The following is a 19,798-nucleotide window of genomic DNA, read 5'->3' as shown; positions in this document are numbered from 1 at the left end:
ATTCTAACCCCAGAGGCCCTGAAGCCTCCCCTCCGGACAGAGGCATTGGATTTCTTTGGGGCCCCAGGGAGGCGGAGAAGGGGTCCTGAGCAGATGCACCGAGAGTTGTGAGGCTTTGTGTCTTCCACAAAAGAAGTTACATTTATATGTGGAATCTAAAAAAATGGTACAAATGAACTTATTTACAAAACATAAATAGAGTCACAGATGTAGAAAACAAACTTATGGTTACCAAGGGGGAAAGGGGTGGGGAGGGACAACTTGGGAAATTGGGATTGACATATACGCACTACTATATATAAAATAGATAACAAATAAGAACCTACTGTATAGCACAGGGAAATCTACTCAATACTCTATAATGACCTATATGGGAAAAGAATCTAAAAAAGAGTGGATATATGTATAACTGATTCACTTTGCTATACAGCAGAAACTAACACAGCACTGTAAATCAACTATACCTCAATAAAAATTAATTTAAAGGTCTTCCTTGGTGGCGCAGTGGTTGAGAATCTGCCTGCCAATGCAGGGGACACGGGTTCGAGCCCTGGTCTGGGAGGATCCCACATGCCGCGGAGCAACTAGGCCCGTGAGCCACAACTACTGAGCCTGCGCGTCTGGAGCCTGTGCTCCGCAACAAGAGAGGCCGCGATAGTGAGAGGCCCGCGCACCGCGATGAAGAGTGGCCCCCGCCTGCCGCAACTAGAGAAAGCCCTCGCACAGAAACGAAGACCCAACACAGCCATAAATAAATAAATAAAAATTAAAAAAAAAATTAATTAAAAAAAAAAAAGTTACTTGTTATGTTGTTCCTTCCTCTTCAATCCCAGAAGAGAAAACAAAGATCTGAGGCCTGGAAACAGTGGAGGCCGATGGAACATCCCCGAGGCTGGAAACCTGGGGAAGAGGACCGACTCCTTTCAAGGGTCATTTCTTCTGCTCACTAAAAACAAATTAAACAAACAGCCACCAGAACAAACAGACCTCATTTTCTTTTAGATCCTATAGCCTTTTAATAAAAATTCAAAATCTACTGGGAGCCTCTATGTAGTCCTTTAGCAAGTAAGGTGCAAGAGCAGAGGATGTTTTCATTGGAATAGACGGTGCTCCACGCTGATCTGTGGGGCTTTCCTTAAATGATTAACCTTTTTCGTGTTGACATGCTGACTGTGTATTTAAGAAGTAGTATCTGATGAGCCTCCCCTCAGAGCTGATGTAAGAGGCGCCGTGGCTTCCCCATCCTGTGCAGCGGAGAAAATTAGACCCCTCTCTGAAGCCCTCTCCCACTCCAGCTGCATTCACCCACCAAAAGTTTTCTGAGGGGGCAGGAGTTTTCCCCTAAAAGTATTTTTAAATTTTTTTTCCTAAAAACAAACGCCTTCCAAAATCTGGGGAAATAGAGTCACAACCATCAGTAAATTCTGATACAAGGAGAAGTGTGTACATGGGCGACCATATGACACAGAAGCTCAGAGGACAGGGCAGCAAACTCTGCCCTGCAGATCGATGGGGGCTCCAGAAAAGGCTCTATTTATGCTGTGTGTCTTCAAGGACAAATAGGACCTTGCCAAGCAGCCAAGGGGAGGGTGGCAGGGATGGAGGGGGATTGAGGTCCTCCAGGCAGACAGATCTATATGGGAAAGAGCATGGAAACAGGAGAGACCACAGAGTGGAAGTTAAGATATGAGCACCGGGTGCTGATAGAAAGTATTGGGAGCCTGTGCTGGCTGGTAAAAATCTCTGTATCCCAAGTGCATTAGTCTCCCAGGATGGCCATGACAAAGCACCACAAACTAAGTGGCTTAAAGCAACAGAAATTTATTCTCCCATGGTCCTGGAGGCTAGAAATCTGAAATCAAGGTGTTGTCTGCATTGGTTCCTACTAGAGGCTCTGAGAGAGAAACTATTCTAGGCTTCTCTCCTGTCTTCCAATGTTTGCCAGGCATCCTGGATTCTCCTTGGTTTGTAGCTGCATCCCTCCAATCTCTACCTCTATTTTCACATAGGCTTCTCTCCTCTGTGTTTATCTCTGCATCTCTGCTCTCCTCATAAGGACACCAGCCACATTGAATTAGGGCTCACTCGACTCCAGTATGACTTCATCTTAACTTACATCTTCATGACATCTGCACAGACTTAGTTCCAAATAAGGTCACATTCATAGGTGCCATACTTTTTATGTGGACAATTCAACTCACAACGCCAAGGTAACTGGTGTCAAAGAAAAATTGCATGGACAAGTTAGACAGGTAAGGAAGGCTTTATTCAAGATTTTGCAATGCAGAGGAGATCAAGACCATTGAAATAGGTGGGAGAGATCAAACTCAGCTCCATGGAAACACAAAGGATGTGTTTTTAAGCACAGGATTGAGCTGGTGGAAAAGTACTGAAGAACATTATTGGGGAGTTTGGTCAATGTGGTGAGGCATCTGTGTTGGCTGATTGGTGCTGATGGAACTTAGGCTCCTACCCTCCCACAGAGACCGGCAGATGGGGCACTAGCTTTCTTGATAGTTGCTTTTCAAAGGGATGGCTCCCAGGTCCTTGAGAAAGACATTGCTGGCTTGTAGAAGATTTACATCCCAAAGGGGCAGAGAAAGAATCAACAACTGCAAATGTCTAAAGGAAATGCTCTAAGAAAAGGGGGGTCAGGGCCTGTAGTCAGGAAGAAACAAGCTAAGGAGAACATTAAGGCAATCTTGGTCACTGCTTAGTCCCAGAGGTCAGAGCTTCAATGATGTTCAACGGTTACAGGCGTGTCTGGGTATAGAGCCCCTCCACCCAACAGCCTCAGACTTTGAGGAGCTCTTTCCATGCATTTCAGCGTGCTCTGACATGAAGGTCTTTATGTAGCTGCTGGAATTTGCAAGAAATTTGAAAGAAATTCTAAAGACCGGGTGAAGGATAGTTCATAAGGAGACAGGAATGAAGGCAAAACAGCTAATTATGAGGAGCTGGAATATCCAAAAGCAGCATTAGAGGAGACGAGAGAAGAGGTTAGAAGCATTTTTAATGTGTCTGAAATAGTCTCAAAAATTGAGGTTGATTTGATGCAGTGTCTTGTGGTCTCGAACTGTTCTGGGGACAAAAGGCCTGTCACTTTCCAGTTCTTTGAGGTGTTTGGAAAGATGCCTTGGGAAGTGTCCATTCACAGCTTGTAAACCGCAATCACCTCTCCCTTCCACTGTCCTCGCGCAGAGCAAGAGACGGAGGAAGAGGGGCTGGGAAAAGGAAACGAAAGATTGTCGTCTGTCCCTAAATGACAATCTGAGTGGCTGTCTTTCCAAATTAAAGAGCAGCACATGGGCTTCCCTGGTGGCGCAGTGGTTGAGAGTCTGCCTGCCAATGCAGGGGACACGGGTTCGAGCCCTGGTCTGGGAAGTTCCCACATGCCTCGGAGCAACTAAGCCCGTGCGCCACAACTACTGAGCCTGCGCGTCTGGAGCCTGTGCTCCGCAACAAGAGAGGCTGCGATAGTGAGAGGCCCGCGCACCGCGATGAAGAGCGGCCCCCGCTCGCCGCAACTAGAGAAAGCCCTAGCACAGAAACGAAGACCCAACATAGCAATCAATCAATCAATCTTTAAAAAAAAAAAAAAAAAGAGCAGCACACACTCAAAGACGTCTTCAGCAGCTTTCGATAAACTCAGGATGCCCCAGGGACCATGCGTTCGTGATCACATGTTGTCTTTGGTCCATAGATTTTAATCTTCCTCAACTTAAAAAAAAAAAGGTGATGCAGTAAGCCTTGCAAAGAGGTCCACTGGGACCTGAATGAATAAAACAACCCTCTTGTCCTTTTCTGCTTGAAAAGAATTCTACTGGTAAGCAGCATAGAAAGTCTACAGGTATCAAGCTGGGCAATGTTCAATTGTAACCAGTGTATTTCTAGGGAGGGCTAAGGCTTTCAGTGAAGGCTTAGCAAACTTTTACAGGGAAGGGCCATAGCATAAACATTTTTGGCCTTGCAGGCCCCATGGCTTCTGTGGCCACTACTCAGCTCTGTAGTTGTAACGCAAAAGTAGCCGTAGTCACTGTGACAATGAATGGAGATGACTCTGTTCCAATCAGACTGACTCAATGACACGGAATCTTGACTTTCATATGCAATATTATCTTTCTTTTGATTTGTTTTCCAATCGTGTAAAAATGTAAAATCTGTTCTGAGCTTGCAAGCTGTACAAAAACAGGCAATGGGCCAGATTTGGCCCACAGGCTGGAGATTTAGACCCCTGGCAAAATGAAAAAAGAATGGCAAACCCCACATATGCCCAGCGTATCTCATTTTCTTGCTTTTCATCCAAACATGAGCCAGTCATAGGGGCAATGTCCCAGCACCCACGCTGACAAAAAGAGAAAGAGAGGCAGATCCTAAGTTGCTTTACCGGTGTCCCAGCCTAAGTGCCTAATACTACACAGAAGCAATCATTAATCAACATGCTCGCCACATGTTTACTGAAGGCCTGCTCTGGGCCAGGCATGCACGAGACACTAAGCCTACTTACAGCAGAGACCCAAACCCTTGGCCTCATGGAGTCCTCCCCACACTGTTGTCCTTTAACCTAAGAGAGCGTTAGATTCACCGATGAGGCTCTCAAAATTACAGAGAGTGGATATTTCTCAGAATGCCCCCAGATCAATTAAACCAGCATCTCTGAGGTGGGGCACAGCCATCCTTCGCTGCCAAATTGATTGGCTTTTGAAACCTTCCGCTGCCCACATGGCAGCCTCGGGAGTGGATTTAATTGCTTTGGGGTGGGCCTGGGCACAGGTAGTTTTTAAAGCTCTCCGGGTGATGGTAAAATGCAGGCAGGATTGTGAACACCAGCCTAGAGCTTCTAAGGAAGCAGGTTTGATGCATGAGACTCATGGGGCCCATCAGTCACACCAACACCTGAAAGCAGCTTGGGGAGGAGCCCCCCAACCCCTGCCCACACCCCCAGCCTGCTGGTGACTTCATGTGAATGGGACCAGAGTGTTCTAGCCTCGGTCAGTCCCTCAGATCCTCAGACCCTCTGTACCCAGGTTCAAGTCCCTGACCTTTTCACCTTGAGATCCAGTTTTCTCAATTACTTCCCTTACTCCACAAGGTCATAGCTCAGCTTCTCCTTTCTCCCCGAAATATAGCCTTGAAAACATAGCCTTCTTACTATTAAGATCTGTGCAGAGCAGTGGTTCTTAAAGGATAGCTCTTGATCCGGCAGCGTCAGGGTCACCTGGCACCTGATTAGAAATGCATATTCTTATCCCCATCCCAGACCTACGAACCAGGAACTCTGAGAGTGGGTCCCAGCAACCTGGTTTTTCTGTTTGTTTGTTTTTGTTTTGAAGTATAGTTAATTTACAATGTTGTGTTAGTTTCAGGTGTACATCAAAGTGATTCAGTTATACATATATATCTATATTCTTTTTCAGATTCTTTTCCATTATAGGTTATTATAGCATATTGAGTAGAGGTCCCTGTGCTGTACAGTAGGTCCTTGTTGTTTACCCATTTTATATGTAGTAGAGTGTATATGTTCATCCCAAACTCCTAATTTATGTCTCCACCCCACTCCTGCTATCCCCTTTGGTGACCATAAGTTTGTTTTCTATGTCTGTGAGTCTATTTCTGTTCTGTAAATAAGTTCATTTGTATCATATTTTAGATTCCACACATAAGTGGTATCATAGGGTATTTGTCTTTCTCTTTCTGACTTACTTCACTTAGTATGATAATCTCTAGGTCCATCCACGTCACTACAAATAACTCAATTTAGTTTCTTTTTATGGCTGAGTAATATTCCATTATATATATGTACCACATCTTCTTTATCCATTCATCTGTTGGTGGACACTTAGGTTGCTTCCATGTCCTGGCTATTGTGAATAGTGCTGCTATGAACATAGAGGTGCATGGATCTTTTTGAATTAGAGTTTTTTAACAATCCCTCCAGGTGAGTCTGAAGCACATTTGAGTTTGGAGAACCAATGGCACAGAGAAGTGAAGAGTATAGTGAATTTGAAGATGTCACTAAATCAATTAGCAGTTGTTGGAAAAAAATAAGCAGTGGACTAAAGTTTGGGGAGATAAGTGTTTCGGAATTTCAGCCTTTGATCCCTTAGAACACTCAGACTCTAACTTGAAAGATGGTAGAACTCTTTCAGACTTGAATCCTTCCACTTGCAACACCATGGATGAACCTGGAGAACATTATGCTGAGTGCAATAAGCCAGACACAGAGTGACACTCACTGCGTGATCTCACTTATAGGGGGATCTAAAAAGGTCAGTCTCATAGTAACAGAGAGTAGAATGGTTGTTACCAGGGGCTGAGAGGTGGGGAAAATGGGCTGGTGGTCAAAGGGCACAAACATTCAATTATAAGATAAATAAGTTCTGGAGACATAATGAACAGCATGTTGATTATAGTTAACAATACTGTACAGTGTACTTGAAATTTGCTAAGAGAATAGATCTCAAGTATTATCACCCCCCCCCCACACACACACACAATGGTAACTATGTGAAGTGATGGGTATGCTAATTAGCTTGATTGTGGTGATCTTTCCACAATGTATACATGTATCAAAACACCAGGCTGTACATCTTAAATATATACAATTTTTATTTGTCAATCATACCTCAACAGAGCTGGGAGGAAAAAATAATGGAGCTCTTTCAGCTAAAAACTGCAGCTCTTGGGGATTATATCTCCAGACTTAGAATATTCTCTTAAATTAGATTACATAAAACAGATCACAAGAACACTTCCAGCATTTCTAGGTCACCAGCATAGAACTTAATTGGAGAATGGAAGACAGAGCCGTCTCTTGCTTGTTGGAAAATTAAAACTCCTATGAGAGGGTTTGGGGTGGTAGGTGGAATGGGAATTGGGCCATGATATCACGTATAAAGCTTCAGAGAGTTTGGCCAGCAAGGAGCTAGTAAACTGAAGGGTAACCCACCGCCACTCTAGGTTGGGCCTATCTGATCCTGGTGTTTGGATATGCTGTTTTCAGAAGCTTGGTTAAATTTGTTTTCATTGCCCACATGTCACCAAATATGAAGGCTTGAGAGGGACATAAGGATAAGGGGTCTACATAGCCATTGTCAGTGATAAACAATGCCAGATGCTAGCTCAAGCGGTAAGGATGGATTTTAATCAGTAATATAGTGTTGCACTAGGGAAGAGAGTCCAGTGTGAACGCAACTCAAATTCAATTTGTACAGAGGAGATGGGGCATTTTAAAGGGAGAAGGAAATTAGAGAGAGGGAACCGTAGGGGTTTGAGAAGAGTGAGGGAAGTGAACAATGGCAGGGCGGGCAAGTGGGCTTCGCCCACGTGAGAACCACCTGGGTTAGGCCCCTACCCTCCCACAGAGGCCGGGACACAGCGACCCTGCCTTCTGGTGCTCAAATGAGGTCACCTATCTGTGCATTTGGGGACATAGCAGGCCTATGTCAGTGTGTGCGTGTGTGTGTGTGTGTGAGAGAGAGAGAGAGAGAAAGAGAGAGAACAGTGCTAAAATTTCTCAAACTCCCCTGAGAAATGGTATCAGGGGAAAATAAACAGAGAAAAATTAAGAAGCCTCTCAAAGACATTTTTATCTCAGAGAAAGTGGGGCACCACCCACGGCTGCCTCTACCCAGGAGAGAACTTGTTTAGAAAATGCAGCTACATCATGAACCTTAGAAGGAAGGTTCACAGAGGCATTTCCTTTTTAACTTCAGTGAGAGAAACACAGCATCAATATTCCAAACTGCTGCTCTAAATTTGTCAAAGAGACCAAAGAAATGGCAGAAGAGTTAAAGGCACGGCCATCTAAACACAACAGATGGTAGGAAGCCTGTCTCCTGGGGTGGGGGGGGAATCTTGAAAAACAATCAGTGCCCAACAAATATTATTAAGTGGCAAAAGCAAGCGCAGTAAAATTCAGGTGGAAAATAGATTCTCGGCTGTAACCAAGCTAGGAAAACAAGACAAATAAGGGGCTGTAAGACTTCAGAGTATAATTAGAAGGGCAAGAAGAAAAAAAGCCCACGAACGCAGAAGGTATAGAGTGAAAAGGCACCCCGGGTGTGTAATGAATGAAACGCAAGGAGAGGAAGAAAATACTTCACAGATTCTGACCCTCATCCTCTTGTTCCTATTAAATTTCAGTCGGAATCAAAGTTACACATGCAGAAGAACAGCAGGCTTAAGAAGATATAACATGAATAGATGTATAAAAATCATTTCTTACACAAGAAATTAAATTGAATCAAGATTCTCTTTAGTCTTTTTTCCTCTCATGTTCCGTCCAAGTTAGATTTAATCACCCCGTGAGCTCAGAGAAACCCATACATGTAAGGACATGAAGTCTGACAATTGCTCAAGACACCACCACCTACGAGGCTCGAGGCTGCTGCAAGTGAAAGCCAGTGAGCCCCCGGGAAAACTTCCCCCAGATTCTGCAGTTACTAGGGGCAAAAGATGACCTCACAGCTGGTGCCTTGAACGTTTTCCTGACTCAGGGGAGGAAAATAGCTCCCAGGGAGCTGGCACGACCAGTAGGAGGGATACGGACGCTGATCAAAGGAACAGCTCGGCAAAGCCGTACACCGAGATGTCTGCGGAGTTCTGGAGGATGCGTGTAGACGGGTGGTTCCCAGCAGCGGTGCTCTGGTCCTGAGGCGACAGCTGGCAATGTGTGGAGACACTTTTGTCACACCGGGGGAGGGCGACAAAGACATTGAGTGACTAGGCATCCGACAATGCATGAGACAGGCCTCCGCAGCAGATCCATTCAGCCCCAAATGTCCCTAAGGCTGAGACGGAGAACCCATGGTGTAGACCAAGAAAGAAAAACGCTGCTGAAGAATGAAAAGGACTCAGCTTGTGGCAGAAGCATTCATATTAAGTATCGGAGGATGCTGGAGAAACAGCCAGCCGAATCGTTAGCACGGCGTGTGAACGTTAGTACGGGCAGGTATGCTCTGGGAGGAAAAGAAGACAGAGGCCTGGGAACAGGGTGCATAAGAAGTCATACGATGTCCTCTACGCCATACTTATAAGTTGGACAGGGTTGCACTGGGCGTTTGAGATTTTATGAAGTAAGATATGCAAACAGTGTAGAGTGAGGGGATTGGTCTGAACCCCTGTGTGAGTCACGTAAGACAGGCTGCCATGCAGAAGACAGAGGCTAGTTGAATTAAAAACACTTCAGTGAGGTATCACCTCACACCAGTCAGAAAGGCCATCATTAAAAAGTCTACAAACAGTAAATGCTGGAGAGGGTGTGGAGAAAAGGGAACCCTCTTGCACTGTTGGTGGGAATGTAAATTGGTGCAGCCACTATGGAGAACAGTATGGAGGTTTCTAAAAATCCCAAAAATATAGTTACCATATGATCTAGCAATCCCACTCCTGGGCATATATCTGGAGAAAACTATAATACATGCACCTCAATGTTCACTGCAGCTCTATTTACAACAGCCAAGACATGGGAGCATCCTAAATGTCCATCCACAGAGGAATGGATAAAGATGTGGTACATATATACAATGGAATCAGCCATAAAAATAATAATGAAATAATGTCATTTACAGTGACAGGGATGGACCTAGAGATTATCATACCAAGCGAAGTAAGCCAGACAGAGAAAGACAAGTATCATATGATATCACTTATATGTGGAATCTAAAAATATGATACAAGTGAACTTATATACAAAACAGAAATAGATTCACAGACATAGAAAGTACACTTATGGTTGCCAAAGGGAAGGGGTGGGTGATAAACTAGGAGTTTGGGATGAACACATACACACTACTATATATAAAACAGATAACCAACAAGGACCTACTGTATAGCACAGGGAACTATATTCAATATCTTTTAAGAACCTATAAAGGAAAAGAATCTGAAAATGAATATATGTGTGTATGTGTATATAACTGAAGCACTTTGCTGTACCCCTGAAACTAACACAACATTGTAAATTAACTATACTTCAATTTTAAAAATAGGTGAAAATAAAAAAGAATGACAGGAAATATTGGAAGATAAAAAGAAAGAAAGGAAAACACCTCAGTGGCTGCCCAGCCGCCAGATGGAAGGTTCGCAATCCCTCTGTCAATCGAGGGCAAGGTTGGGATCCTTAGGTTGCTGGTTTATAGGTTCTCAAAATAAAGCTATTTGCATGGTTGGAGGAGCAGTTTCTTCCAAGAAGAAGGCTGAAAGGGGGAAGTTTCTGAAAAGGTAGAATTCACCTGAATCGATTGATTCATCTAGATAGAGAACTAGAAATTGCAGCATCGTGATCCTATGAGTATCATATGAAAAGCTTCTTCCTAGATTCTTGATTTAAGTATGGTACTTTTGGACCTTCCTCATAGCTCTCTGAGACCCTGCAGGCTTAAACGCTAACAATTATGTGCAGGACAACTGATGACATCAGAATCCTTAGGGCCTGGGCTTCATCTGCCTCATGCTGACATGCCCTTAAAGAGCCAAACCCAACAGCAAATTTAATAAATCCCACACATTGTAGTATGTAGTCCAAGTCTAGTGTGTCCCACTGGTGGATTTTGTTTTATCACGCTTTAAGCAGTCTCTCTGGAACTCTCTGAGTAACTATGCTTTTTTATTCTTTTTATTTTTAACAAATTCATGTTCACTGATCCATAGATGTTGTGATACCATCATAAATCCTTACAATACCAGGAGTGCCTTCAGAGATTTTATTTTTGGTTGCTCCCAGTATTCTCATCTACTTTGATGTGAAGCAAAGCCTTTACACAAAATTCAAAGGGCTACAACACTGAAAGGATTACAACGGCAAAATGTCAACAATTTTGCACAATGAACTGAGAACTGTTTCTGAAAACTGCTCTCTTTATCAAAGGAGCATACACGTCTAGTTATTCGGAATCTGTGCCAATCTTCTTGCAATGCTGTCCTTAAGAGCGTGTAAAGGGCTTTTTGTTCCATTACAATGACTGAAACAATTTTAAAATAAAGTTGGAAATGACATTTCAATAAGTGAATTAAAAATGAAGGAGAGTGGCACCTAATTCATCATTTTTCCAAATTTATTTACCTGGATGTTCATTTGGATCAAACCACCAGAAAATGCCATATTGTCCCAGAGATACCCTAAAAAATTACACTAAAATAAAAATGGCTGCTTCAGAAATGTTTATATATATAATTTTTATTTTTGTCATATAATCTTTTCAATAACTGTAAAATTGTTACTTACTTTGGAGAATTCCTTAGTTTTCATCAAATGTGCATGAATGTCACTTCTTATAATCATTGATCTCAATTTTTTTTTAAAAATGAGTTCTAAGAAATGCATATAAGTATGCCTTGGGAATCCAGTTTTCATTTCAGCTGACCAGACAAAACCTATGAAAAATTTAATGCTTGTGCAATCTAAAAAAAGTCTGATTTTAAACAGGAAAATTATATCTACCCTATAATATACATTCAATAAATTTGAATATCATGTGTTTAATATTCTATTTCAAATTTGCATATGATCCAAGTAATTAACAAAAGACCAACAATAGTTGGTCTAAAAACCACCTAAAAACACTTCAAATCTACCATATACTTTTATATAGAACTATTACTATATTATTTAAATATTAATTTTCACACAAATAAGTTCATATCAAAACACCTTAGGTCTGCAGGCCAATGGGTAAAAAGTCAAAATTACAAAATACTAATTTCTCTTTAGTACTGGTCTGAAGTTCTTGATTTTCCAAAAAGCAAAAGGAGAAAAAGTAAAGGAGGGAGAAAACCAAAATTCCAGAAGCACCCACCACGTTCCAGTCCTTTATGGATGGTCCTATACTTGGTCCTTTATATCAAGTTATTTCATTGCAAGAGTAATTGCATGGGATAGACTCTTACACATGAGAATAATCTAGGCATAGGTATCACTTTAACTTAGCCAATTTCTGACAGCTAAACTTGTAGTAAATACAATTTGGTTTTCCCCAATGTCATGCCTTTTTGGTAATCTCACAATTTTCCAAAGACCTATAGGAAACAAACCTATTTAGTTTTATTTACTCCATCATTTTCAGATTCATTTGACCACAGAACCCTTTCATTTTCCTACAATTAGATGTTAAAGGAACAATGAACTATACCAGTCTTTCTGGTGTGGGTAAATTGAACATATTACTGGAAAATACAAACCATACAATTTGTCAAGGACACTCAGAACAAGCCCCTAGGAAGGGACCTTGATCTAGTATAATGCTGCATTTCACCTCTTGGCTTTTTAATGTTCTCAGACTCTCAACTTGTTTCAAACAATTCCCTATAACTTGTTATGGCTTAATTGGCTACCCTCTCTAGAAATGTTTTCAAATTAAGGAGGGGAATGGTGAGAATTCCCTCCTTCAATGCAAAGGTAAGATCTGCCGGAGGAGTTACAGGGCTCCTTTGGAGTAGCTAAGCTTTTCAGGTGCACCTCAAAACCCAGCACCCCCAAGATTACCTGATCAGCGTATCTTGGGTCTTGGGCACCTACATGACCCAACTGCATCTTTTTTTTTTTTAATATTGATTTTCATCTTTATTTATTTTTTTTAACATCTTTATTGGAGTACAATTGCTTTACAATGGTGTGTTAGTTTCTGCTTTATAACAAAGTGAATCAGCTATACATATACATATATCCCCAATTACATCTTCATTCCCTCTTTAGAAAATGTGAATAACAAGATGCCACTTTCCACAGATGTATAGAAATGCTTAACAATTGAGTGAACAGTTTTTAACACAATTTGAGCTGCACATACAAAGATGTAGAAGAAAAGGTCTAAAAATGTAAGGTACTCCTATCTGGTAAAGTCATTAATTTCGGTTAAAGTATACGTTTCCATTTAAAAAGAAGATAGCATCAACAGTGAAATGTGCAACTTAGTAAATCCAAAACCTATTCTATGAAAATGACTTTTTTTATTAAATCAGGAAGAAACTAAAAATGTCTTTGACTATGAGTTCACTGAAGTATGACATGGTTACCGTAATTTCCACATTTAAACATGAAATAAATGCATGATTTTGGTTTGTCGAAGTGAATATTAGGAAGCCAGAGCAATTTAAATTGAGATAATCTCCCATTTTCCTGTTATTGCATTGTCACAAAAAGGTCAGCAGAATAAACAAGAATATGTTAACAGAATTTCAACTCTAATTTTATCACAAAGCCGTGTATTAGTCGGGTGTTTTCCTCTGCATTATTCTGTGTGAAATACTGTGTTAAAATGTGACTTTGAAAAATTCAAGTCAAAGTTTTCAGAAACTGCAGGCATTCACAGCTCTCCAAATATTTACTTACTTTGCCAAATTAAAAACATGCTGTTTTTCTAAAATAATTCAGTTACTCTAATACTTCTATTATGGGCCCAACCTCTGCTAAAGACACTGTAGAAGAACACACACACACAAAGTGTATATACCATGGTCCCTGCCCTCACAGAACTTACAATTCAATTATGAATTAAAATAACAAGAATAGTAATGGTTGAACACGTCACTACAGCGTAGATCCTTGATGTTCATGACAAAGGCATTCATCTGGAGAGCCTCATGGATCCTAAAATATCAGGCTCTCCCTAAAGCCCTCCTGTGTTACAGAGATGGAGTAACACACCAGCTAAGTGACTCTGAGAAGTGAAACAGAAAGAGGAGAAATGATGAACGGTACCTTCATGAATGCCCAAGTCTACTTCAAATCGCTTGTAAAATTGTGTGATGCTGGCAGTAATGTTAATATAATACAGAAAGTATGGATATGTACAATCATGTATTCGCAACGAATATTATTGCACACTTACTATGTATCTGGTAACTGTTCTTAGCATTGGAGATATAGCAGCAAATACAGGATACAAAGGCTATTCTCTCCCGAAGCTGACATTCTAGTGGGAGAAGACAGAGAGTAAATCAATAAATACTGAATTTGTCAGGTTATGCTGTGAGTGCCAGGGGCAGAGGCACTGCTGCAAATGGGGATTGGTTGCTCTTTATATGGAATGGTCAGGAAATACCTCTTTGTGACTTTGATATTTGAGTAGAGAACTAAAGATGTCAAAGGGAAGACCTCGCCAAGAAAAGAGGAAAGCACATGCAAAGGCCCTGAGGTGACAGTGATGTTAGCAAATTTGAGGAATAGCAGGAGGGTGGTGTGGCAGGAGTGAAGTGCAAAGGGCAGAGGTGGGAAATGAGGTTAGAAAGAGACAAGTACATGGGGTAAGGGCAGCAAGAGCCAACTGTGCTGGGCCTCAATCAAACATGGGCTGGAGTCTTACCTGAAAGTGTCATGACATGGGATACCTTTGTACAGATTTATCTAACTTGAAGGAAAGGAAATTTGAGATTCATGCTTATGTCTGTTTGCTCTCTATTTTTAGATCTTTCTGGTACTTCTGAGAACATTAAAAGAAAGACCAATGCTTGTGCTCAGACTTTTATTCAAAATGAATCATCCATTCCTGGCCATTTTTCCCCCACCAGAACATCTTGGAGCCCACTGAATTCATATGGCCAGTTCACTGGCTTTCTAACTTTCTTCACTTTATTCTGGAAATCTCTCAAAAAATGAGAATGTATAGTCAAACGAGTCACATATGGCTCCACGTGAAAGGAAAACTTCTCAAAAACTATTTAAACATCTGATTAAATTTTTTAAAATCCATTGTGGCCTCGGTCGGCTACCAGCTTATAGTAGCAGAAACTTTAAGAATGTAAGAAGGTGAATTTTCATACACCTGTCTGATAAAGGCATTCAAGCGTGGTTTGGAAAAAAAGGTGAGAACTAATCAAGCAAGGTGATCTCACCCTAAATATACATTAATTTATGAGATGTTAACAGCATGGGAATTAACCTATGAAATAGCTGCTCACTTTATTAATCAAAGAGGACCAAAATGTGCTACTCTCATTATAACAAAAAAATGAAATACATCATACTGCAAGGCAACTAGGCAATGACTGAAATGGGTTTTATAAGGACAACATGCCTACTGAATGGCCCAGCCCATTTCAAGTTCAAGAGACTAAATCAAGAACTAAATTTCAAACTGATTTCTTGAGTCTTCATAAGCATATATGGAAAATTGTTTTCTCTTTCTACTCTTCAATTTTCTCAGCTATTCATTGAGGAAAATTCCATTTCACTACTTCCCAAGGGGTAAGTTTTGGAGTTGTTCATGTCTGCGACTGCTAAATATTATGGTTTTCTCTGCTGTGTCTATAACCTCAAAACAGTTATTTGCAAATTCCAAGGCACACACACACACACACACACACAAAATCAATGCATCCTAGTTTCATTTATTAGAAATCTCCTAAAAGGTCATTGGAGTGCATAGCCCAGTATCCTGAATATCATTTTGTGAGGTCTGGGATTCCTCATGGATTTTTCTGTTGAATTTATACAAATGAAAAAAAAAAAAATCTGAGCAGTCATTTGGGAATGGGAGTTTAAAAATTCTGCAACCTTCATAAAGCCTTTCTCAATCAGCTACATAAAAATGATGTCTCCCTTCTTTGAAATCTTCTAGCAGTTATGGCCTGTATTGGTCATTTGTCAATTTATTTTATACTGCTCTTTGATAGTTCTTCTAGTCTTTGTATTTAAGTATTATTTTTAATATTTTATTGTTACATTTCTCGATACTTAGGACTTATTTAACCAGAGTTTTAACCTTTATAAGATTAAAGACTAAAACTGTAACATCTATGCAATCCCTTGCCCACCTAGGCATTTCCAGATAAGAAATGTCTGGAATACAGCAGCTATGCCTTCCAACAATAAGTTGATTAGATTTTTGATTTCAGATATATTGTTGGAAAAAAGTCCACAGCTGACACAGCTGCTGATACTAAAGCAACTACATCTTCCAAAAATATTCACAAGAGCCTGAATAAGTCAACCTATAAGGATAATCACAATTTTTACACAATTGAAGTTATAAAAGCAGTACATTGAGGAGGATTCTGGAAAATAGCAGAGTAGGAACCACCTGGAATCTGTCCCCCCACCTAGACAACAATTGCACCAGCAGAACCTATCTACTATAACTATTTTAGAACTCTGAAGGCTTGAAACTTCCAGGGGGAAGCAATTAAAGGCATCCAAATTGGAAAGGAAAAAATAAAATTATCTCCATATGCAGATGATGTGATTTTATATGGGAAAAACCCTAAAGATTCCACCAAAAAAACCTGTTAGAACTAGTTCAGCAAAGTAGCAGCATGCAAAGTTAACATGCAAAAATCACTTGCATGTCTGAACACTAACAATGAAAAATATGAAAAGGAAATCATAAAAAAAATTCAGTTTACTAGAGCATCAAAAATAATAAAATACTTAGGAGTGAACTTAACCAAGGAAGTGAAAGACTTGTGTAATGAAAACTACAAAACAGTGCTTTAAAAAATCAATGAAGACATAAATAAATAGAAGCACATCCCACGTTCATGGATTGGAAGATTCAATATTAAGATGTCAATACTACACTAAGCAATCTACAGATTCAATATAATCCCTATCAAAATTTCAGTGACTTTTTTTTGCAGAAATAGACACACCTATCTTAAAATTCATATGGAATCTCAAGGGACCATGAATAGCCAAAACAATCTTGAAGAAGAAGAACAAAGCTGGAGGGCTCATACTTCTTGATTTCAAAAGTTACTATAAAGCTACAGTCATCAAAGCAGTGCATTACTGGCATAAAGACAGACGTATAAAAAAGTGGAATAGAATAGAGAGCCCAGGAATAAACCCTCACATATCTGGTCAAATGATTTTTGACAAGGGTGTCAAGATCTTTCAATGGGGAAAGGACAGTATTTTCAATAAACGGTGTTGGGAAAATTGGATATCAACATGCAAAAGAATGAAGCTGGACCCTTATCTAACACCACATACAAACATTAACTCAGAATGGATCTAATAGTTAAATATAATACCTAAAGCTATAAAACTGTTAAAAGAAAATATAAGACAAAAGTAACTAAGAGGATTTTCTTGTTTAATTTTTTTAAAGGAAACTCAGAACATTTAGCCCAACCTTATTAGTTTATTAAACAAACTCCACTGCATGCATTTCTGTGGACCACCTTTATTTGTCTACTTCTGTTCTACTCTTAGTACGTTTCTATTTATGTTTTGTTTTATTACATTGTATGTGTTTATGCAGCTGCAAAACGTTTTAGAAGTTATCTAAATACATGAACAAGGTACATTAGATAATGTTGGGCATTGACAGATTTCCTTAAGGATTACCCAGTTCAATGATTGGGGTTTTTTTTTTCATCAATAAGCAAGAGAAGAAAAGAAGTTAAATGCAAAAAGTCAGTTGATCATATTTTTCACTTTATATTTTTAATTGAAGTATAGTTAATTTACGATGTTGTTTTAGTTTTAAGTGTATATATATAAATATATTCTTATGTTGTTCACTTTTGATTGTTGTGTCGTTAAATAGAAAATGTGTAATTTTGGCAGTGGTTTATGAAATAAAATATTTTCCTGCATTAAAGTAAACAGGATCTTACAAAGGCATTGCTGTAGAATAGGGGCATATAACTGCAAAGAATTAAGAAAAGGCTATAATTAATGATTTTCTTTAGCCCTCTCTGTGCCACTCATCCACCATGAATGTCATGATTTTCTCATTTCACTGAGTTTAACAGGAAACCAAAATTCCTGAAAAAGCTGAGTTCTTCATCTTACCCCTTTCACTTTACGATTCTCTTAACAGCTTGGACAGTACAGTTTTGTTCACGTGGGAATATCCCCCAAGTCACAGAGGTTGAGATTTTGACCCATGCCTCTTACTTCACAGAAGAGATCCCACTGCACCTGGTGTACAAATTAATGTTTTTAAAGTCCTCACCCGCCAGCAAACACATTAACTTTTTAAATTGTGACTGAGTCATTTCTTCGAAACTTTCTCAGAAAAATGCTGATCCTAACAGATTTGCTTTCAAAAAATCTGGATATGATTTCCATAACATTTTGAGGGCAAAATGCCAAACGCTCAGAACTATTAAAGATAAAGAGCAAGCAGATGAACAAAAAATATTATCAGCTATAAAAGTCACCGACTGGGAGAGCTTCACAGTTAACTCTTGCATTTCTTCAGCTATGGACTTATCTGGATCAGTTTCTTCAATAAATCTGATTATTCTTTGATCTTAAAAGGAATCACAGTGTTATTTGAATGGAGAGAAGATTGATATTTCACTTGTCGTGGAGAAGGAGGTCCTGTGACTTTACTTAAGGCATCACCACCTGTATGTAGTCTCATCAGGGTCTCTATTTCCTTATTTAGGTGATGGGTAAGCTTTGTGGACATTTATTGAGCCATACGTTTATACTTTGTGTGCTTTTGATAAGTAAATTATAACCCCCCAAAATTATTAAATGTTTTTAAATAAGTGATCTTGATAGAAATCTTTTAGGTACATACCATCCTGAGAGATGTACTGAATCCTCCATGTTTTGAAATTCATATCAAATTTATTATAGGCAGTAATGATTTAGTGTATGGTTCACTTAGGCATCTTGTTTCCCTTCCTCTCTTTTCTTTAAACTACTTGCTACTTAGTATATCCTCTTCCAGATGGACAAGAGAAGGAAAAATAAGATCAAAGTAACCTAAGGCTTTATACCACCATAATGGGTGTACCAAAAGTCTCTCATTTTTGTAAAGGAGGTAAAATATATTTGCCAGGGAATTCCCTGGCAGTCCAGTGATTAGGACTCCGAGCTTTCACTGCCGAGGGTGCAGGTTCAATCCCTGGTCGGAGAACTAAGATCCTGCAAACCTCACAGCGTGACCAAAAATAAATAAATAAATAAATACTAAAATATACTTGCCAAAGAGAAATTGGGTGATTATCAATGGGATTCCATGATTCATTCTAATGCTCACTCATTTGTATGATACTCAAGAAGTATTCAGAAATAAAATTCTGACACCTGTACAAGATCTATTAATAATTTGTTTCATATTCAGATGTCCCATCAGTTACTCTGGGTTTCCCTTTTCCTACTTTGAATGCTGTACCAAAAAACTTCCCCCCTCCTCGATTTGTTCTTCTTTTTTGGCTCTAGAAAGGATATGACAGAGCTAATCAGTTCTTACCATGATCTTCACTCATTTTACTTTGATTTTCCAGATTCCACCTCCTAGGGCACATGTCATATGGTCCCACGTGCTTCTCTTTATCTTCATGGGTTAAGAAATCTACCAGGGGTCAATCTGAGTGACAGTATATATATTTTTCTAACCAAGGAATTCAATCTATGTGGGATTTAGGTCTACTTACAGGAAGTATGCATAAAATGCTATCAGTTGAAGTGTGTGTGTGTGTGAGAGAGAGAGAGAGAGACAGAGAGAGGAAGGGAGGGAGGGAGTTAAGGAGAGAAGCAGGGACAGAGGGAGACAGAGACAGAGCAAGCATTGGAACCCCGTTTCTTGGATGCTGATCATGTCACACGTCTATTACACCTACTAAATTCCCATTCAGAAGCTATTGACTTTACAGACCATTCTCACTGATATCCAACAAAAACAAGTTACAAACTATTAAGCCTTTTATGGCGATAAAGCACATTGATATATATTACCTCATGTGATCATTACAACCACCCTTTCATAAATGTAGGCGGACTCTCATTAACCTATCAAAGCCATGGGAAAGAAACTTTTCAGTTAGTGCTTTAAAAAAAAAAAAAAGCAGTTACCATGGGAAGCATTGCTTGTAGTACAAAACCAATGGAAATGTC

At 39.9% G+C, this 19,798-nt stretch overlaps 1 pseudogene; it reads left to right on the top strand.

The window, feature by feature from the left end:
* Window positions 1-18,216: 18,216 nt before the first annotated feature.
* LOC118884495 lies at window positions 18,217-18,329 on the top strand (annotated as a pseudogene).
* The last annotated feature ends 1,469 nt before the right edge of the window (window positions 18,330-19,798 follow it).

Source organism: Balaenoptera musculus, chromosome 18 (assembly GCF_009873245.2).
Source record: "Balaenoptera musculus isolate JJ_BM4_2016_0621 chromosome 18, mBalMus1.pri.v3, whole genome shotgun sequence".
Taxonomy (NCBI): domain Eukaryota; kingdom Metazoa; phylum Chordata; class Mammalia; order Artiodactyla; family Balaenopteridae; genus Balaenoptera; species Balaenoptera musculus.
This window is presented reverse-complemented; position numbering and strand designations above follow the sequence as displayed.